Source organism: Oryctolagus cuniculus, chromosome 10 (assembly GCF_051225735.1).
Source record: "Oryctolagus cuniculus isolate XC-2025 breed Fujian yellow rabbit chromosome 10, ASM5122573v1, whole genome shotgun sequence".
Classification (NCBI taxonomy): domain Eukaryota; kingdom Metazoa; phylum Chordata; class Mammalia; order Lagomorpha; family Leporidae; genus Oryctolagus; species Oryctolagus cuniculus.
The window spans coordinates 73,768,777-73,788,808 of record NC_142876.1 but is presented as its reverse complement, the minus strand read 5'-3'; the positions used below and the strand labels follow the sequence as shown (position 1 = coordinate 73,788,808).

At 70.0% G+C, this 20,032-nt stretch overlaps 9 non-coding genes across 9 annotated transcripts; all 9 read right to left on the bottom strand.

Moving 5' to 3' along the window:
- Positions 1 to 1,047: 1,047 nt before the first annotated feature.
- LOC149123902 (5S ribosomal RNA) lies at positions 1,048 to 1,166 on the bottom strand. Its single transcript, XR_016215570.1, has one exon. It is a non-coding gene; the product is annotated as a 5S ribosomal RNA (ribosomal RNA).
- A 2,318-nt stretch (positions 1,167 to 3,484) lies between these two features.
- On the bottom strand, positions 3,485 to 3,603 carry LOC149123901 (5S ribosomal RNA). Its single transcript, XR_016215569.1, has one exon. It is a non-coding gene; the product is annotated as a 5S ribosomal RNA (ribosomal RNA).
- Positions 3,604 to 5,430: 1,827 nt separating this feature from the next.
- LOC149123900 (5S ribosomal RNA) lies at positions 5,431 to 5,549 on the bottom strand. The gene has a single exon (XR_016215492.1). It is a non-coding gene; the product is annotated as a 5S ribosomal RNA (ribosomal RNA).
- A 1,870-nt stretch (positions 5,550 to 7,419) lies between these two features.
- On the bottom strand, positions 7,420 to 7,538 carry LOC149123899 (5S ribosomal RNA). The gene has a single exon (XR_016215195.1). It is a non-coding gene; the product is annotated as a 5S ribosomal RNA (ribosomal RNA).
- Positions 7,539 to 9,883: 2,345 nt separating this feature from the next.
- LOC149123898 (5S ribosomal RNA) lies at positions 9,884 to 10,002 on the bottom strand. Its single transcript, XR_016215194.1, has one exon. It is a non-coding gene; the product is annotated as a 5S ribosomal RNA (ribosomal RNA).
- A 2,346-nt stretch (positions 10,003 to 12,348) lies between these two features.
- Positions 12,349 to 12,467, bottom strand: LOC149123897 (5S ribosomal RNA). The gene has a single exon (XR_016215193.1). It is a non-coding gene; the product is annotated as a 5S ribosomal RNA (ribosomal RNA).
- Positions 12,468 to 14,791: 2,324 nt separating this feature from the next.
- Positions 14,792 to 14,910, bottom strand: LOC149123896 (5S ribosomal RNA). The gene has a single exon (XR_016215568.1). It is a non-coding gene; the product is annotated as a 5S ribosomal RNA (ribosomal RNA).
- A 2,327-nt stretch (positions 14,911 to 17,237) lies between these two features.
- On the bottom strand, positions 17,238 to 17,356 carry LOC149123895 (5S ribosomal RNA). Its single transcript, XR_016215567.1, has one exon. It is a non-coding gene; the product is annotated as a 5S ribosomal RNA (ribosomal RNA).
- A 2,342-nt stretch (positions 17,357 to 19,698) lies between these two features.
- On the bottom strand, positions 19,699 to 19,817 carry LOC149123894 (5S ribosomal RNA). Its single transcript, XR_016215566.1, has one exon. It is a non-coding gene; the product is annotated as a 5S ribosomal RNA (ribosomal RNA).
- Between the last annotated feature and the right edge of the window lie 215 nt (positions 19,818 to 20,032).

The window sequence follows — 20,032 nt, the reverse complement described above, 5'->3', positions numbered from 1 at the left end:
TCAAGTTGGCAAGAGGCAGCTGCATAGAAGCTGTTTTCTCCTCTCCCAGCGCCATATTGTGGGAGAGCAGATGCATAGAATAAGTCTTAATTCCAGTAACTCAGTCCAATCCGAGTTGCTCCCCACAGAGACCACAGGCTGTGTGCTGCCTGCCTGCCACGGACCCTCTGTCCCGGGGAGGTCCTGTGGGCACGCAGCCTGTGGCCGCGGGTCTCTGCCTGGCCTGCCAAAAGGGTGCCCCGTTTGGATGCTGTGTGAGTCAGGGCTGATGGGGGAGAGGGGGACAGAGAGAGGAGAGAGAGACAGAGAGAGAGAGAGAAAGAGAGAGAGACGTGTAGGTGTTGGTGTAAGTCAGAGACAGAGGGAGAGGGTGCCTGTATTGCCTGCGAGGCTTGGTGTGGGGTCCCTCCTTTGCGCTCTGGAGGGCTTCCGCGGCTGTGGCGCGTGGCCGCCGCACGGCCAGGTGGCGCAGAGGGCCCGCGGGTTGGGCTGCGCGAGGCACCGGGCCCTGAGTGGTGGGCAACTGCGCCCTGGCGTCGTCTTCGGGCGGTGGTCGTGGTCGTGGTCACAGTCATTGGGCTCCCTGGGAGACAGGAGCCCGGGAGGGGCGGTGGGAGTGCAGGTGCCGGGAGCTGCTGGTGCGGCGGGCTGCGGGGTTGGGGCGGCCGGCAGGGGAGCGCCCTGGCGGGCGGTGAGTCGCTGGTTTGGGGTTGGAGGGGGCGCGCTGGGATGGCGCGGGGCGTGGCCTGTGTCCCGGGGTGGGCCCCGGGGTTGGCAGTGGGGCTGCGGCAGCCGGGGACAGCTGGCCGGCCCGCCCGTGCCCGTGCCCGTGCCCAGGCCCAGGCCCAGGCCCAGGCCCAGGCCCAGGCCCAGGCCCAGGCCCGAGGCGCGGGCGGGCTGGGGCTGCCAGGTGGAGGGGTCGGGCTTCTGCCCCCTGCTGGAGCTGCGTTGGGGGTCGCAGGGGTCCCGGCGTGCGGGCTGGCGGATGGGGGCGTGGCTAGGCAGCCAGCCAAAGGCGAGCAAAAGGGGAGGGTGCCGCGGGGCAAAAGCCTACAGCCCCCGGTATTCCCAGGCGGTCTCCCATCCAAGTACTAACCAGGCCCGACCCTGCTTAGCTTCCGAGATCAGACGAGATCGGGCGCGTTCAGGGTGGTATGGCCGTAGACGCCAGAGGCCGCCTCCAGGCCCCTCTTGAGTGCGCGCCCGCACAGCCGCCGCCGCCGCCGCCGCCGCCTCCTCCTCCTCCTGCCCGCTCCCCGCTCTCACTCCCATTCCCATTCCCATTCCCACTCCCGCTCCCGCTCCCGCTGCCGCTTCTCCTCCGCCTCCTCCCTCTTTTCTCTTCTCTTCTCTTCTCCTCCTCCCCCCCCTCCTCAGCCGCCCTCCGCCTAGCCCTGCACCAGTGCCCGAACTCCAGCCCTCCGCCTGCCCAGCCCAGGACCTGCAGCACCGGGCGCCCAGTCGGCACGCTGCCGCCAAGCCAAGGGGAGCCAACCTCCTCCGGCTGCCGCTGGCCACAGGGAACTCCTACTCTCTCTTTCTAGGCCGGATCCCCTGCCTGCCGCCATCGCCCAGCCACACGCCAGCCGTGCCCGGCAGCCTCCACGCCTGCCCAGGGCTGCGCCCCGCGGCTCGCGGGTCCCGGCACCAGGGGGTTCGGCGCCCCACACCACCGCGGCCCGGGCCTTCCCTCCTACCCGGCCGCCAGCAGCCCCCCCACCGCTGACGCACAGGTCGCCCGCCCTCCCCCGGCACGGCCGCCGCGCCTCCACACACTCCCACGCCGCGAGGACAGCTGAGGGCCTGGGGACCCTTGTCCCCGCTCGGTCACGGGGGCCCAAGTGGGGCAGCAGGTCGGGAAGGAGGGCGGCAGCGCACGGAATCACCCCCGCCGCACGCTCGCGTGGGCACTCACACACACACACACACACACACACACACACACGCCTACACAAGGGGCACACAGTCGCACACCCCGACACCCTTCGTGGCACAGAGGGATTTCCGTCCTCAGCGCCCGTTCCCTCACGGGAGGGTGGGGCGCTTCAGCGCGACCCGCACCCTCCAGCCCGGCAGCCAGTTCGAGACTGTCGCTCCCCCTCTTCATGGAGGAACGACACAGGACCCTGCGCTGTTCTTTCGTCTGCTCGGCCCTCCCCGGGTTTGCTGCTGGTTCTTCCCGGGTTGGCTACCGTCCCTTCCACCTCCGTGGAAGGGCGGTTCCCCCTGCCACATTCCCCACTTCCGCGGGGGAGCGGCACACCGCCGGCCGGCCGGCCGGCTCTCTCGGGGGCTGCACAGGTGTTCCCCTTAGATGTTCCTGGTGCATGTTGTCTCTCTCCTCCTTTATAGTCCTCTTCCGCCAATCCCAACTCGGCTGCCCACACGCCAAGTACGCTGCTCTCCTCCAATCAGGAGCAGGATCAGCTCCTGGAGGTCATCACTCAAGTTGGCAAGAGGCAGCTGCATAGAAGCTGTTTGCTCCTCTCCCAGCGCCATATTGTGGGAGAGCAGATGCATAGAATAAGTCTTAATTCCAGTAACTCAGTCCAATCCGAGTTGCTCCCCACAGAGACCACAGGCTGTGTGCTGCCTGCCTGCCACGGACCCTCTGTCCCGGGGAGGTCCTGTGGGCACGCAGCCTGTGGCCGCGGGTCTCTGCCTGGCCTGCCAAAAGGGTGCCCCGTTTGGATGCTGTGTGAGTCAGGGCTGATGGGGGAGAGGGGGACAGAGAGAGGAGAGAGAGACAGAGAGAGAGAGAGAAAGAGAGAGAGACGTGTAGGTGTTGGTGTAAGTCAGAGACAGAGGGAGAGGGTGCCTGTATTGCCTGCGAGGCTTGGTGTGGGGTCCCTCCTTTGCGCTCTGGAGGGCTTCCGCGGCTGTGGCGCGTGGCCGCCGCACGGCCAGGTGGCGCAGAGGGCCCGCGGGTTGGGCTGCGCGAGGCACCGGGCCCTGAGTGGTGGGCAACCGCGCCCTGGCGTCGTCTTCGGGCGGTGGTCGTGGTCGTGGTCGTGGTCACAGTCATTGGGCTCCCTGGGAGACAGGAGCCCGGGAGGGGCGGTGGGAGTGCAGGTGCCGGGAGCTGCTGGTGCGGCGGGCTGCGGGGTTGGGGCGGCCGGCAGGGGAGCGCCCTGGCGGGCGGTGAGTCGCTGGTTTGGGGTTGGAGGGGGCGCGCTGGATGGCGCGGGGCGTGGCCTGTGTCCCGGGGTGGGCCCCGGGGTTGGCGGTGGGGCTGCGGCAGCCGGGGACAGCTGGCCGGCCCGCCCGTGCCCGTGCCCGTGCCCGTGCCCGTGCCCAGGCCCAGGCCCAGGCCCAGGCCCGAGGCGCGGGCGGGCTGGGGCTGCCAGGTGGAGGGGTCGGGCTTCTGCCCCCTGCTGGAGCTGCGTTGGGGGTCGCAGGGGTCCCGGCGTGCGGGCTGGCGGATGGGGGCGTGGCTAGGCAGCCAGCCAAAGGCGAGCAAAAGGGGAGGGTGCCGCGGGGCAAAAGCCTACAGCCCCCGGTATTCCCAGGCGGTCTCCCATCCAAGTACTAACCAGGCCCGACCCTGCTTAGCTTCCGAGATCAGACGAGATCGGGCGCGTTCAGGGTGGTATGGCCGTAGACGCCAGAGGCTGCCTCCAGGCCCCTCTTGAGTGCGCGCCCGCACAGCCGCCGCCGCCGCCGCCGCCGCCGCCTCCTCCTCCTGCCCGCTCCCCGCTCTCACTCCCATTCCCATTCCCATTCCCACTCCCGCTCCCGCTCCCGCTGCCGCTTCTCCTCCGCCTCCTCCCTCTTTTCTCTTCTCTTCTCTTCTCCTCCTCCCCCCCCTCCTCAGCCGCCCTCCGCCTAGCCCTGCACCAGTGCCCGAACTCCAGCCCTCCGCCTGCCCAGCCCAGGACCTGCAGTGCAGCACCGGGCGCCCAGTCGGCACGCTGCCGCCAAGCCAAGGGGAGCCAACCTCCTCCGGCTGCCGCTGGCCACAGGGAACTCCTACTCTCTCTTTCTAGGCCGGATCCCCTGCCTGCCGCCATCGCCCAGCCACACGCCAGCCGTGCCCGGCAGCCTCCACGCCTGCCCAGGGCTGCGCCCCGCGGCTCGCGGGTCCCGGCACCAGGGGGTTCGGCGCCCCACACCACCGCGGCCCGGGCCTTCCCTCCTACCCGGCCGCCAGCAGCCCCCCCACCGCTGACGCACAGGTCGCCCGCCCTCCCCCGGCACGGCCGCCGCGCCTCCACACACTCCCACGCCGCGAGGACAGCTGAGGGCCTGGGGACCCTTGTCCCCGCTCGGTCACGGGGGCCCAAGTGGGGCAGCAGGTCGGGAAGGAGGGCGGCAGCGTACGGAATCACCCCCGCCGCACGCTCGCGTGGGCACTCACACACACACACACACACACACACACGCCTACACAAGGGGCACACAGTCGCACACCCCGACACCCTTCGTGGCACAGAGGGATTTCCGTCCTCAGCGCCCGTTCCCTCACGGGAGGGTGGGGCGCTTCAGCGCGACCCGCACCCTCCAGCCCGGCAGCCAGTTCGAGACCACAGGCTGTGTGCTGCCTGCCTGCCACGGACCCTCTGTCCCGGGGAGGTCCTGTGGGCACGCAGCCTGTGGCCGCGGGTCTCTGCCTGGCCTGCCAAAAGGGTGCCCCGTTTGGATGCTGTGTGAGTCAGGGCTGATGGGGGAGAGGGGGACAGAGAGAGGAGAGAGAGACAGAGAGAGAGAGAGAAAGAGAGAGAGACGTGTAGGTGTTGGTGTAAGTCAGAGACAGAGGGAGAGGGTGCCTGTATTGCCTGCGAGGCTTGGTGTGGGGTCCCTCCTTTGCGCTCTGGAGGGCTTCCGCGGCTGTGGCGCGTGGCCGCCGCACGGCCAGGTGGCGCAGAGGGCCCGCGGGTTGGGCTGCGCGAGGCACCGGGCCCTGAGTGGTGGGCAACCGCGCCCTGGCGTCGTCTTCGGGCGGTGGTCGTGGTCGTGGTCGTGGTCACAGTCATTGGGCTCCCTGGGAGACAGGAGCCCGGGAGGGGCGGTGGGAGTGCAGGTGCCGGGAGCTGCTGGTGCGGCGGGCTGCGGGGTTGGGGCGGCCGGCAGGGGAGCGCCCTGGCGGGCGGTGAGTCGCTGGTTTGGGGTTGGAGGGGGCGCGCTGGATGGCGCGGGGCGTGGCCTGTGTCCCGGGGTGGGCCCCGGGGTTGGCGGTGGGGCTGCGGCAGCCGGGGACAGCTGGCCGGCCCGCCCGTGCCCGTGCCCGTGCCCGTGCCCGTGCCCAGGCCCAGGCCCAGGCCCAGGCCCAGGCCCGAGGCGCGGGCGGGCTGGGGCTGCCAGGTGGAGGGGTCGGGCTTCTGCCCCCTGCTGGAGCTGCGTTGGGGGTCGCAGGGGTCCCGGCTGGCGGATGGGGGCGTGGCTAGGCAGCCAGCCAAAGGCGAGCAAAAGGGGAGGGTGCCGCGGGGCAAAAGCCTACAGCACCCGGTATTCCCAGGCGGTCTCCCATCCAAGTACTAACCAGGCCCGACCCTGCTTAGCTTCCGAGATCAGACGAGATCGGGCGCGTTCAGGGTGGTATGGCCATAGACGCCAGAGGCCGCCTCCAGGCCCCTCTTGAGTGCGCGCCCGCACAGCCGCCGCCGCCGCCTCCGCCGCCGCCGCCGCCTCCTCCTCCTCCTCCTCCTGCCCGCTCCCCGCTCTCACTCCCATTCCCATTCCCATTCCCATTCCCATTCCCATTCCCATTCCCACTCCCGCTCCCGCTCCCGCTGCCGCTTCTCCTCCGCCTCCTCCCTCTTTTCTCTTCTCTTCTCTTCTCCTCCTCCCCCCCCCTCCTCCTCAGCCGCCCTCCGCCTAGCCCTGCACCAGTGCCCGAACTCCAGCCCTCCGCCTGCCCAGCCCAGGACCTGCAGTGCAGCACCGGGCGCCCAGTCGGCACGCTGCCGCCAAGCCAAGGGGAGCCAACCTCCTCCGGCTGCCGCTGGCCACAGGGAACTCCTACTCTCTCTTTCTAGGCCGGATCCCCTGCCTGCCGCCATCGCCCAGCCACACGCCAGCCGTGCCCGGCAGCCTCCACGCCTGCCCAGGGCTGCGCCCCGCGGCTCGCGGGTCCCGGCACCAGGGGGTTCGGCGCCCCACACCACCGCGGCCCGGGCCTTCCCTCCTACCCGGCCGCCAGCAGCCCCCCCACCGCTGACGCACAGGTCGCCCGCCCTCCCCCGGCACGGCCGCCGCGCCTCCACACACTCCCACGCCGCGAGGACAGCTGAGGGCCTGGGGACCCTTGTCCCCGCTCGGTCACGGGGGCCCAAGTGGGGCAGCAGGTCGGGAAGGAGGGCGGCAGCGTACGGAATCACCCCCGCCGCACGCTCGCGTGGGCACTCACACACACACACACACACACACACGCCTACACAAGGGGCACACAGTCGCACACCCCGACACCCTTCGTGGCACAGAGGGATTTCCGTCCTCAGCGCCCGTTCCCTCACGGGAGGGTGGGGCGCTTCAGCGCGACCCGCACCCTCCAGCCCGGCAGCCAGTTCGAGACCACAGGCTGTGTGCTGCCTGCCTGCCACGGACCCTCTGTCCCGGGGAGGTCCTGTGGGCACGCAGCCTGTGGCCGCGGGTCTCTGCCTGGCCTGCCAAAAGGGTGCCCCGTTTGGATGCTGTGTGAGTCAGGGCTGATGGGGGAGAGGGGGACAGAGAGAGGAGAGAGAGACAGAGAGAGAGAGAGAAAGAGAGAGAGACGTGTAGGTGTTGGTGTAAGTCAGAGACAGAGGGAGAGGGTGCCTGTATTGCCTGCGAGGCTTGGTGTGGGGTCCCTCCTTTGCGCTCTGGAGGGCTTCCGCGGCTGTGGCGCGTGGCCGCCGCACGGCCAGGTGGCGCAGAGGGCCCGCGGGTTGGGCTGCGCGAGGCACCGGGCCCTGAGTGGTGGGCAACCGCGCCCTGGCGTCGTCTTCGGGCGGTGGTCGTGGTCGTGGTCGTGGTCACAGTCATTGGGCTCCCTGGGAGACAGGAGCCCGGGAGGGGCGGTGGGAGTGCAGGTGCCGGGAGCTGCTGGTGCGGCGGGCTGCGGGGTTGGGGCGGCCGGCAGGGGAGCGCCCTGGCGGGCGGTGAGTCGCTGGTTTGGGGTTGGAGGGGGCGCGCTGGATGGCGCGGGGCGTGGCCTGTGTCCCGGGGTGGGCCCCGGGGTTGGCGGTGGGGCTGCGGCAGCCGGGGACAGCTGGCCGGCCCGCCCGTGCCCGTGCCCGTGCCCGTGCCCGTGCCCAGGCCCAGGCCCAGGCCCAGGCCCGAGGCGCGGGCGGGCTGGGGCTGCCAGGTGGAGGGGTCGGGCTTCTGCCCCCTGCTGGAGCTGCGTTGGGGGTCGCAGGGGTCCCGGCGTGCGGGCTGGCGGATGGGGGCGTGGCTAGGCAGCCAGCCAAAGGCGAGCAAAAGGGGAGGGTGCCGCGGGGCAAAAGCCTACAGCACCCGGTATTCCCAGGCGGTCTCCCATCCAAGTACTAACCAGGCCCGACCCTGCTTAGCTTCCGAGATCAGACGAGATCGGGCGCGTTCAGGGTGGTATGGCCGTAGACGCCAGAGGCCGCCTCCAGGCCCCTCTTGAGTGCGCGCCCGCACAGCCGCCGCCGCCGCCGCCGCCGCCGCCGCCGCCGCCGCCGCCGCCGCCTCTTCCTGCCCGCTCCCCGCTCTCACTCCCATTCCCATTCCCATTCCCACTCCCGCTCCCGCTCCCGCTGCCGCTTCTCCTCCGCCTCCTCCCTCTTTTCTCTTCTCTTCTCTTCTCCTCCTCCCCCCCCTCCTCCTCAGCCGCCCTCCGCCTAGCCCTGCACCAGTGCCCGAACTCCAGCCCTCCGCCTGCCCAGCCCAGGACCTGCAGCACCGGGCGCCCAGTCGGCACGCTGCCGCCAAGCCAAGGGGAGCCAACCTCCTCCGGCTGCCGCTGGCCACAGGGAACTCCTACTCTCTCTTTCTAGGCCGGATCCCCTGCCTGCCGCCATCGCCCAGCCACACGCCAGCCGTGCCCGGCAGCCTCCACGCCTGCCCAGGGCTGCGCCCCGCGGCTCGCGGGTCCCGGCACCAGGGGGTTCGGCGCCCCACACCACCGCGGCCCGGGCCTTCCCTCCTACCCGGCCGCCAGCAGCCCCCCCACCGCTGACGCACAGGTCGCCCGCCCTCCCCCGGCACGGCCGCCGCGCCTCCACACACTCCCACGCCGCGAGGACAGCTGAGGGCCTGGGGACCCTTGTCCCCGCTCGGTCACGGGGGCCCAAGTGGGGCAGCAGGTCGGGAAGGAGGGCGGCAGCGCACGGAATCACCCCCGCCGCACGCTCGCGTGGGCACTCACACACACACACACACACACACACACGCCTACACAAGGGGCACACAGTCGCACACCCCGACACCCTTCGTGGCACAGAGGGATTTCCGTCCTCAGCGCCCGTTCCCTCACGGGAGGGTGGGGCGCTTCAGCGCGACCCGCACCCTCCAGCCCGGCAGCCAGTTCGAGACTGTCGCTCCCCCTCTTCATGGAGGAACGACACAGGACCCTGCGCTGTTCTTTCGTCTGCTCGGCCCTCCCCGGGTTTGCTGCTGGTTCTTCCCGGGTTGGCTACCGTCCCTTCCACCTCCGTGGAAGGGCGGTTCCCCCTGCCACATTCCCCACTTCCGCGGGGGAGCGGCACACCGCCGGCCGGCCGGCCGGCTCTCTCGGGGGCTGCACAGGTGTTCCCCTTAGATGTTCCTGGTGCATGTTGTCTCTCTCCTCCTTTATAGTCCTCTTCCGCCAATCCCAACTCGGCTGCCCACACGCCAAGTACGCTACTCTCCTCCAATCAGGAGCAGGATCAGCTCCTGGAGGTCATCACTCAAGTTGGCAAGAGGCAGCTGCATAGAAGCTGTTTTCTCCTCTCCCAGCGCCATATTGTGGGAGAGCAGATGCATAGAATAAGTCTTAATTCCAGTAACTCAGTCCAATCCGAGTTGCTCCCCACAGAGACCACAGGCTGTGTGCTGCCTGCCTGCCACGGACCCTCTGTCCCGGGGAGGTCCTGTGGGCACGCAGCCTGTGGCCGCGGGTCTCTGCCTGGCCTGCCAAAAGGGTGCCCCGTTTGGATGCTGTGTGAGTCAGGGCTGATGGGGGAGAGGGGGACAGAGAGAGGAGAGAGAGACAGAGAGAGAGAGAGAAAGAGAGAGAGACGTGTAGGTGTTGGTGTAAGTCAGAGACAGAGGGAGAGGGTGCCTGTATTGCCTGCGAGGCTTGGTGTGGGGTCCCTCCTTTGCGCTCTGGAGGGCTTCCGCGGCTGTGGCGCGTGGCCGCCGCACGGCCAGGTGGCGCAGAGGGCCCGCGGGTTGGGCTGCGCGAGGCACCGGGCCCTGAGTGGTGGGCAACCGCGCCCTGGCGTCGTCTTCGGGCGGTGGTCGTGGTCGTGGTCGTGGTCACAGTCATTGGGCTCCCTGGGAGACAGGAGCCCGGGAGGGGCGGTGGGAGTGCAGGTGCCGGGAGCTGCTGGTGCGGCGGGCTGCGGGGTTGGGGCGGCCGGCAGGGGAGCGCCCTGGCGGGCGGTGAGTCGCTGGTTTGGGGTTGGAGGGGGCGCGCTGGATGGCGCGGGGCGTGGCCTGTGTCCCGGGGTGGGCCCCGGGGTTGGCGGTGGGGCTGCGGCAGCCGGGGACAGCTGGCCGGCCCGCCCGTGCCCGTGCCCGTGCCCGTGCCCGTGCCCGTGCCCGTGCCCAGGCCCAGGCCCAGGCCCAGGCCCGAGGCGCGGGCGGGCTGGGGCTGCCAGGTGGAGGGGTCGGGCTTCTGCCCCCTGCTGGAGCTGCGTTGGGGGTCGCAGGGGTCCCGGCGTGCGGGCTGGCGGATGGGGGCGTGGCTAGGCAGCCAGCCAAAGGCGAGCAAAAGGGGAGGGTGCCGCGGGGCAAAAGCCTACAGCACCCGGTATTCCCAGGCGGTCTCCCATCCAAGTACTAACCAGGCCCGACCCTGCTTAGCTTCCGAGATCAGACGAGATCGGGCGCGTTCAGGGTGGTATGGCCGTAGACGCCAGAGGCCGCCTCCAGGCCCCTCTTGAGTGCGCGCCCGCACAGCCGCCGCCGCCGCCGCCGCCGCCGCCGCCGCCGCCGCCTCCTCCTCTTCCTGCCCGCTCCCCGCTCTCACTCCCATTCCCATTCCCATTCCCACTCCCGCTCCCGCTCCCGCTGCCGCTTCTCCTCCGCCTCCTCCCTCTTTTCTCTTCTCTTCTCTTCTCCTCCTCCCCCCCCTCCTCCTCAGCCGCCCTCCGCCTAGCCCTGCACCAGTGCCCGAACTCCAGCCCTCCGCCTGCCCAGCCCAGGACCTGCAGCACCGGGCGCCCAGTCGGCACGCTGCCGCCAAGCCAAGGGGAGCCAACCTCCTCCGGCTGCCGCTGGCCACAGGGAACTCCTACTCTCTCTTTCTAGGCCGGATCCCCTGCCTGCCGCCATCGCCCAGCCACACGCCAGCCGTGCCCGGCAGCCTCCACGCCTGCCCAGGGCTGCGCCCCGCGGCTCGCGGGTCCCGGCACCAGGGGGTTCGGCGCCCCACACCACCGCGGCCCGGGCCTTCCCTCCTACCCGGCCGCCAGCAGCCCCCCCACCGCTGACGCACAGGTCGCCCGCCCTCCCCCGGCACGGCCGCCGCGCCTCCACACACTCCCACGCCGCGAGGACAGCTGAGGGCCTGGGGACCCTTGTCCCCGCTCGGTCACGGGGGCCCAAGTGGGGCAGCAGGTCGGGAAGGAGGGCGGCAGCGCACGGAATCACCCCCGCCGCACGCTCGCGTGGGCACTCACACACACACACACACACACACACACACACGCCTACACAAGGGGCACACAGTCGCACACCCCGACACCCTTCGTGGCACAGAGGGATTTCCGTCCTCAGCGCCCGTTCCCTCACGGGAGGGTGGGGCGCTTCAGCGCGACCCGCACCCTCCAGCCCGGCAGCCAGTTCGAGACTGTCGCTCCCCCTCTTCATGGAGGAACGACACAGGACCCTGCGCTGTTCTTTCGTCTGCTCGGCCCTCCCCGGGTTTGCTGCTGGTTCTTCCCGGGTTGGCTACCGTCCCTTCCACCTCCGTGGAAGGGCGGTTCCCCCTGCCACATTCCCCACTTCCGCGGGGGAGCGGCACACCGCCGGCCGGCCGGCCGGCTCTCTCGGGGGCTGCACAGGTGTTCCCCTTAGATGTTCCTGGTGCATGTTGTCTCTCTCCTCCTTTATAGTCCTCTTCCGCCAATCCCAACTCGGCTGCCCACACGCCAAGTACGCTGCTCTCCTCCAATCAGGAGCAGGATCAGCTCCTGGAGGTCATCACTCAAGTTGGCAAGAGGCAGCTGCATAGAAGCTGTTTTCTCCTCTCCCAGCGCCATATTGTGGGAGAGCAGATGCATAGAATAAGTCTTAATTCCAGTAACTCAGTCCAATCCGAGTTGCTCCCCACAGAGACCACAGGCTGTGTGCTGCCTGCCTGCCACGGACCCTCTGTCCCGGGGAGGTCCTGTGGGCACGCAGCCTGTGGCCGCGGGTCTCTGCCTGGCCTGCCAAAAGGGTGCCCCGTTTGGATGCTGTGTGAGTCAGGGCTGATGGGGGAGAGGGGGACAGAGAGAGGAGAGAGAGACAGAGAGAGAGAGAGAAAGAGAGAGAGACGTGTAGGTGTTGGTGTAAGTCAGAGACAGAGGGAGAGGGTGCCTGTATTGCCTGCGAGGCTTGGTGTGGGGTCCCTCCTTTGCGCTCTGGAGGGCTTCCGCGGCTGTGGCGCGTGGCCGCCGCACGGCCAGGTGGCGCAGAGGGCCCGCGGGTTGGGCTGCGCGAGGCACCGGGCCCTGAGTGGTGGGCAACCGCGCCCTGGCGTCGTCTTCGGGCGGTGGTCGTGGTCGTGGTCGTGGTCACAGTCATTGGGCTCCCTGGGAGACAGGAGCCCGGGAGGGGCGGTGGGAGTGCAGGTGCCGGGAGCTGCTGGTGCGGCGGGCTGCGGGGTTGGGGCGGCCGGCAGGGGAGCGCCCTGGCGGGCGGTGAGTCGCTGGTTTGGGGTTGGAGGGGGCGCGCTGGATGGCGCGGGGCGTGGCCTGTGTCCCGGGGTGGGCCCCGGGGTTGGCGGTGGGGCTGCGGCAGCCGGGGACAGCTGGCCGGCCCGCCCGTGCCCGTGCCCGTGCCCGTGCCCGTGCCCGTGCCCGTGCCCAGGCCCAGGCCCAGGCCCAGGCCCGAGGCGCGGGCGGGCTGGGGCTGCCAGGTGGAGGGGTCGGGCTTCTGCCCCCTGCTGGAGCTGCGTTGGGGGTCGCAGGGGTCCCGGCGTGCGGGCTGGCGGATGGGGGCGTGGCTAGGCAGCCAGCCAAAGGCGAGCAAAAGGGGAGGGTGCCGCGGGGCAAAAGCCTACAGCACCCGGTATTCCCAGGCGGTCTCCCATCCAAGTACTAACCAGGCCCGACCCTGCTTAGCTTCCGAGATCAGACGAGATCGGGCGCGTTCAGGGTGGTATGGCCGTAGACGCCAGAGGCCGCCTCCAGGCCCCTCTTGAGTGCGCGCCCGCACAGCCGCCGCCGCCGCCGCCGCCGCCGCCGCCTCCTCTTCCTGCCCGCTCCCCGCTCTCACTCCCATTCCCATTCCCATTCCCACTCCCGCTCCCGCTCCCGCTGCCGCTTCTCCTCCGCCTCCTCCCTCTTTTCTCTTCTCTTCTCCTCCTCCCCCCCCCTCCTCCTCAGCCGCCCTCCGCCTAGCCCTGCACCAGTGCCCGAACTCCAGCCCTCCGCCTGCCCAGCCCAGGACCTGCAGCACCGGGCGCCCAGTCGGCACGCTGCCGCCAAGCCAAGGGGAGCCAACCTCCTCCGGCTGCCGCTGGCCACAGGGAACTCCTACTCTCTCTTTCTAGGCCGGATCCCCTGCCTGCCGCCATCGCCCAGCCACACGCCAGCCGTGCCCGGCAGCCTCCACGCCTGCCCAGGGCTGCGCCCCGCGGCTCGCGGGTCCCGGCACCAGGGGGTTCGGCGCCCCACACCACCGCGGCCCGGGCCTTCCCTCCTACCCGGCCGCCAGCAGCCCCCCCACCGCTGACGCACAGGTCGCCCGCCCTCCCCCGGCACGGCCGCCGCGCCTCCACACACTCCCACGCCGCGAGGACAGCTGAGGGCCTGGGGACCCTTGTCCCCGCTCGGTCACGGGGGCCCAAGTGGGGCAGCAGGTCGGGAAGGAGGGCGGCAGCGCACGGAATCACCCCCGCCGCACGCTCGCGTGGGCACTCACACACACACACACACACACACACGCCTACACAAGGGGCACACAGTCGCACACCCCGACACCCTTCGTGGCACAGAGGGATTTCCGTCCTCAGCGCCCGTTCCCTCACGGGAGGGTGGGGCGCTTCAGCGCGACCCGCACCCTCCAGCCCGGCAGCCAGTTCGAGACTGTCGCTCCCCCTCTTCATGGAGGAACGACACAGGACCCTGCGCTGTTCTTTCGTCTGCTCGGCCCTCCCCGGGTTTGCTGCTGGTTCTTCCCGGGTTGGCTACCGTCCCTTCCACCTCCGTGGAAGGGCGGTTCCCCCTGCCACATTCCCCACTTCCGCGGGGGAGCGGCACACCGCCGGCCGGCCGGCCGGCTCTCTCGGGGGCTGCACAGGTGTTCCCCTTAGATGTTCCTGGTGCATGTTGTCTCTCTCCTCCTTTATAGTCCTCTTCCGCCAATCCCAACTCGGCTGCCCACACGCCAAGTACGCTGCTCTCCTCCAATCAGGAGCAGGATCAGCTCCTGGAGGTCATCACTCAAGTTGGCAAGAGGCAGCTGCATAGAAGCTGTTTTCTCCTCTCCCAGCGCCATATTGTGGGAGAGCAGATGCATAGAATAAGTCTTAATTCCAGTAACTCAGTCCAATCCGAGTTGCTCCCCACAGAGACCACAGGCTGTGTGCTGCCTGCCTGCCACGGACCCTCTGTCCCGGGGAGGTCCTGTGGGCACGCAGCCTGTGGCCGCGGGTCTCTGCCTGGCCTGCCAAAAGGGTGCCCCGTTTGGATGCTGTGTGAGTCAGGGCTGATGGGGGAGAGGGGGACAGAGAGAGGAGAGAGAGACAGAGAGAGAGAGAGAAAGAGAGAGAGACGTGTAGGTGTTGGTGTAAGTCAGAGACAGAGGGAGAGGGTGCCTGTATTGCCTGCGAGGCTTGGTGTGGGGTCCCTCCTTTGCGCTCTGGAGGGCTTCCGCGGCTGTGGCGCGTGGCCGCCGCACGGCCAGGTGGCGCAGAGGGCCCGCGGGTTGGGCTGCGCGAGGCACCGGGCCCTGAGTGGTGGGCAACCGCGCCCTGGCGTCGTCTTCGGGCGGTGGTCGTGGTCGTGGTCGTGGTCACAGTCATTGGGCTCCCTGGGAGACAGGAGCCCGGGAGGGGCGGTGGGAGTGCAGGTGCCGGGAGCTGCTGGTGCGGCGGGCTGCGGGGTTGGGGCGGCCGGCAGGGGAGCGCCCTGGCGGGCGGTGAGTCGCTGGTTTGGGGTTGGAGGGGGCGCGCTGGATGGCGCGGGGCGTGGCCTGTGTCCCGGGGTGGGCCCCGGGGTTGGCGGTGGGGCTGCGGCAGCCGGGGACAGCTGGCCGGCCCGCCCGTGCCCGTGCCCGTGCCCGTGCCCGTGCCCGTGCCCGTGCCCAGGCCCAGGCCCAGGCCCAGGCCCGAGGCGCGGGCGGGCTGGGGCTGCCAGGTGGAGGGGTCGGGCTTCTGCCCCCTGCTGGAGCTGCGTTGGGGGTCGCAGGGGTCCCGGCGTGCGGGCTGGCGGATGGGGGCGTGGCTAGGCAGCCAGCCAAAGGCGAGCAAAAGGGGAGGGTGCCGCGGGGCAAAAGCCTACAGCCCCCGGTATTCCCAGGCGGTCTCCCATCCAAGTACTAACCAGGCCCGACCCTGCTTAGCTTCCGAGATCAGACGAGATCGGGCGCGTTCAGGGTGGTATGGCCGTAGACGCCAGAGGCCGCCTCCAGGCCCCTCTTGAGTGCGCGCCCGCACAGCCGCCGCCGCCGCCGCCGCCGCCGCCGCCTCCTCTTCCTGCCCGCTCCCCGCTCTCACTCCCATTCCCATTCCCATTCCCACTCCCGCTCCCGCTCCCACTGCCGCTTCTCCTCCGCCTCCTCCCTCTTTTCTCTTCTCTTCTCTTCTCCTCCTCCCCCCCCCTCCTCCTCAGCCGCCCTCCGCCTAGCCCTGCACCAGTGCCCGAACTCCAGCCCTCCGCCTGCCCAGCCCAGGACCTGCAGCACCGGGCGCCCAGTCGGCACGCTGCCGCCAAGCCAAGGGGAGCCAACCTCCTCCGGCTGCCGCTGGCCACAGGGAACTCCTACTCTCTCTTTCTAGGCCGGATCCCCTGCCTGCCGCCATCGCCCAGCCACACGCCAGCCGTGCCCGGCAGCCTCCACGCCTGCCCAGGGCTGCGCCCCGCGGCTCGCGGGTCCCGGCACCAGGGGGTTCGGCGCCCCACACCACCGCGGCCCGGGCCTTCCCTCCTACCCGGCCGCCAGCAGCCCCCCCACCGCTGACGCACAGGTCGCCCGCCCTCCCCCGGCACGGCCGCCGCGCCTCCACACACTCCCACGCCGCGAGGACAGCTGAGGGCCTGGGGACCCTTGTCCCCGCTCGGTCACGGGGGCCCAAGTGGGGCAGCAGGTCGGGAAGGAGGGCGGCAGCGCACGGAATCACCCCCGCCGCACGCTCGCGTGGGCACTCACACACACACACACACACACACACACACGCCTACACAAGGGGCACACAGTCGCACACCCCGACACCCTTCGTGGCACAGAGGGATTTCCGTCCTCAGCGCCCGTTCCCTCACGGGAGGGTGGGGCGCTTCAGCGCGACCCGCACCCTCCAGCCCGGCAGCCAGTTCGAGACTGTCGCTCCCCCTCTTCATGGAGGAACGACACAGGACCCTGCGCTGTTCTTTCGTCTGCTCGGCCCTCCCCGGGTTTGCTGCTGGTTCTTCCCGGGTTGGCTACCGTCCCTTCCACCTCCGTGGAAGGGCGGTTCCCCCTGCCACATTCCCCACTTCCGCGGGGGAGCGGCACACCGCCGGCCGGCCGGCCGGCTCTCTCGGGGGCTGCACAGGTGTTCCCCTTAGATGTTCCTGGTGCATGTTGTCTCTCTCCTCCTTTATAGTCCTCTTCCGCCAATCCCAACTCGGCTGCCCACACGCCAAGTACGCTGCTCTCCTCCAATCAGGAGCAGGATCAGCTCCTGGAGGTCATCACTCAAGTTGGCAAGAGGCAGCTGCATAGAAGCTGTTTTCTCCTCTCCCAGCGCCATATTGTGGGAGAGCAGATGCATAGAATAAGTCTTAATTCCAGTAACTCAGTCCAATCCGAGTTGCTCCCCACAGAGACCACAGGCTGTGTGCTGCCTGCCTGCCACGGACCCTCTGTCCCGGGGAGGTCCTGTGGGCACGCAGCCTGTGGCCGCGGGTCTCTGCCTGGCCTGCCAAAAGGGTGCCCCGTTTGGATGCTGTGTGAGTCAGGGCTGATGGGGGAGAGGGGGACAGAGAGAGGAGAGAGAGACAGAGAGAGAGAGAGAAAGAGAGAGAGACGTGTAGGTGTTGGTGTAAGTCAGAGACAGAGGGAGAGGGTGCCTGTATTGCCTGCGAGGCTTGGTGTGGGGTCCCTCCTTTGCGCTCTGGAGGGCTTCCGCGGCTGTGGCGCGTGGCCGCCGCACGGCCAGGTGGCGCAGAGGGCCCGCGGGTTGGGCTGCGCGAGGCACCGGGCCCTGAGTGGTGGGCAACCGCGCCCTGGCGTCGTCTTCGGGCGGTGGTCGTGGTCGTGGTCGTGGTCACAGTCATTGGGCTCCCTGGGAGACAGGAGCCCGGGAGGGGCGGTGGGAGTGCAGGTGCCGGGAGCTGCTGGTGCGGCGGGCTGCGGGGTTGGGGCGGCCGGCAGGGGAGCGCCCTGGCGGGCGGTGAGTCGCTGGTTTGGGGTTGGAGGGGGCGCGCTGGATGGCGCGGGGCGTGGCCTGTGTCCCGGGGTGGGCCCCGGGGTTGGCGGTGGGGCTGCGGCAGCCGGGGACAGCTGGCCGGCCCGCCCGTGCCCGTGCCCGTGCCCGTGCCCGTGCCCGTGCCCAGGCCCAGGCCCAGGCCCAGGCCCGAGGCGCGGGCGGGCTGGGGCTGCCAGGTGGAGGGGTCGGGCTTCTGCCCCCTGCTGGAGCTGCGTTGGGGGTCGCAGGGGTCCCGGCGTGCGGGCTGGCGGATGGGGGCGTGGCTAGGCAGCCAGCCAAAGGCGAGCAAAAGGGGAGGGTGCCGCGGGGCAAAAGCCTACAGCCCCCGGTATTCCCAGGCGGTCTCCCATCCAAGTACTAACCAGGCCCGACCCTGCTTAGCTTCCGAGATCAGACGAGATCGGGCGCGTTCAGGGTGGTATGGCCGTAGACGCCAGAGGCTGCCTCCAGGCCCCTCTTGAGTGCGCGCCCGCACAGCCGCCGCCGCCGCCGCCGCCGCCGCCGCCTCCTCCTCCTCCTCCTGCCCGCTCCCCGCTCTCACTCCCATTCCCATTCCCATTCCCATTCCCATTCCCGCTCCCGCTCCCGCTCCCCCTGCCGCTTCTCCTCCGCCTCCTCCCTCTTTTCTCTTCTCTTCTCTTCTCCTCCTCCTCCCCCCCCCCTCAGCCGCACTCCGCCTAGCCCTGCACCAGTGCCCGAACTCCAGCCCTCCGCCTGCCCAGCCCAGGACCTGCAGTGCAGCACCGGGCGCCCAGTCGGCACGCTGCCGCCAAGCCAAGGGGAGCCAACCTCCTCCGGCTGCCGCTGGCCACAGGGAACTCCTACTCTCTCTTTCTAGGCCGGATCCCCTGCCTGCCGCCATCGCCCAGCCACACGCCAGCCGTGCCCGGCAGCCTCCACGCCTGCCCAGGGCTGCGCCCCGCGGCTCGCGGGTCCCGGCACCAGGGGGTTCGGCGCCCCACACCACCGCGGCCCGGGCCTTCCCTCCTACCCGGCCGCCAGCAGCCCCCCCACCGCTGACGCACAGGTCGCCCGCCCTCCCCCGGCACGGCCGCCGCGCCTCCACACACTCCCACGCCGCGAGGACAGCTGAGGGCCTGGGGACCCTTGTCCCCGCTCGGTCACGGGGGCCCAAGTGGGGCAGCAGGTCGGGAAGGAGGGCGGCAGCGCACGGAATCACCCCCGCCGCACGCTCGCGTGGGCACTCACACACACACACACACACACACACACACACACGCCTACACAAGGGGCACACAGTCGCACACCCCGACACCCTTCGTGGCACAGAGGGATTTCCGTCCTCAGCGCCCGTTCCCTCACGGGAGGGTGGGGCGCTTCAGCGCGACCCGCACCCTCCAGCCCGGCAGCCAGTTCGAGACTGTCGCTCCCCCTCTTCATGGAGGAACGACACAGGACCCTGCGCTGTTCTTTCGTCTGCTCGGCCCTCCCCGGGTTTGCTGCTGGTTCTTCCCGGGTTGGCTACCGTCCCTTCCACCTCCGTGGAAGGGCGGTTCCCCCTGCCACATTCCCCACTTCCGCGGGGGAGCGGCACACCGCCGGCCGGCCGGCTCTCTCGGGGGCTGCACAGGTGTTCCCCTTAGATGTTCCTGGTGCATGTTGTCTCTCTCCTCCTTTATAGTCCTCTTCCGCCAATCCCAACTCGGCTGCCCACACGCCAAGTACGCTGCTCTCCTCCAATCAGGAGCAGGATCAGCTCCTGGAGGTCATCACTCAAGTTGGCAAGAGGCAGCTGCATAGAAGCTGTTTTCTCCTCTCCCAGCGCCATATTGTGGGAGAGCAGATGCATAGAATAAGTCTTAATTCCAGTAACTCAGTCCAATCCGAGTTGCTCCCCACAGAGACCACAGGCTGTGTGCTGCCTGCCTGCCACGGACCCTCTGTCCCGGGGAGGTCCTGTGGGCACGCAGCCTGTGGCCGCGGGTCTCTGCCTGGCCTGCCAAAAGGGTGCCCCGTTTGGATGCTGTGTGAGTCAGGGCTGATGGGGGAGAGGGGGACAGAGAGAGGAGAGAGAGACAGAGAGAGAGAGAGAAAGAGAGAGAGACGTGTAGGTGTTGGTGTAAGTCAGAGACAGAGGGAGAGGGTGCCTGTATTGCCTGCGAGGCTTGGTGTGGGGTCCCTCCTTTGCGCTCTGGAGGGCTTCCGCGGCTGTGGCGCGTGGCCGCCGCACGGCCAGGTGGCGCAGAGGGCCCGCGGGTTGGGCTGCGCGAGGCACCGGGCCCTGAGTGGTGGGCAACCGCGCCCTGGCGTCGTCTTCGGGCGGTGGTCGTGGTCGTGGTCGTGGTCACAGTCATTGGGCTCCCTGGGAGACAGGAGCCCGGGAGGGGCGGTGGGAGTGCAGGTGCCGGGAGCTGCTGGTGCGGCGGGCTGCGGGGTTGGGGCGGCCGGCAGGGGAGCGCCCTGGCGGGCGGTGAGTCGCTGGTTTGGGGTTGGAGGGGGCGCGCTGGATGGCGCGGGGCGTGGCCTGTGTCCCGGGGTGGGCCCCGGGGTTGGCGGTGGGGCTGCGGCAGCCGGGGACAGCTGGCCGGCCCGCCCGTGCCCGTGCCCGTGCCCGTGCCCGTGCCCAGGCCCAGGCCCAGGCCCAGGCCCGAGGCGCGGGCGGGCTGGGGCTGCCAGGTGGAGGGGTCGGGCTTCTGCCCCCTGCTGGAGCTGCGTTGGGGGTCGCAGGGGTCCCGGCGTGCGGGCTGGCGGATGGGGGCGTGGCTAGGCAGCCAGCCAAAGGCGAGCAAAAGGGGAGGGTGCCGCGGGGCAAAAGCCTACAGCCCCCGGTATTCCCAGGCGGTCTCCCATCCAAGTACTAACCAGGCCCGACCCTGCTTAGCTTCCGAGATCAGACGAGATCGGGCGCGTTCAGGGTGGTATGGCCGTAGACGCCAGAGGCCGCCTCCAGGCCCCTCTTGAGTGCGCGCCCGCACAGCCGCCGCCGCCGCCGCCGCCGCCGCCTCCTCCTCCTGCCCGCTCCCCGCTCTCACTCCCATTCCCATTCCCATTCCCACTCCCGCTCCCGCTCCCGCTGCCGCTTCTCCTCCGCCTCCTCCCTCTTTTCTCTTCTCTTCTCTTCTCCTCCTCCCCCCCCTCCTCAGCCGC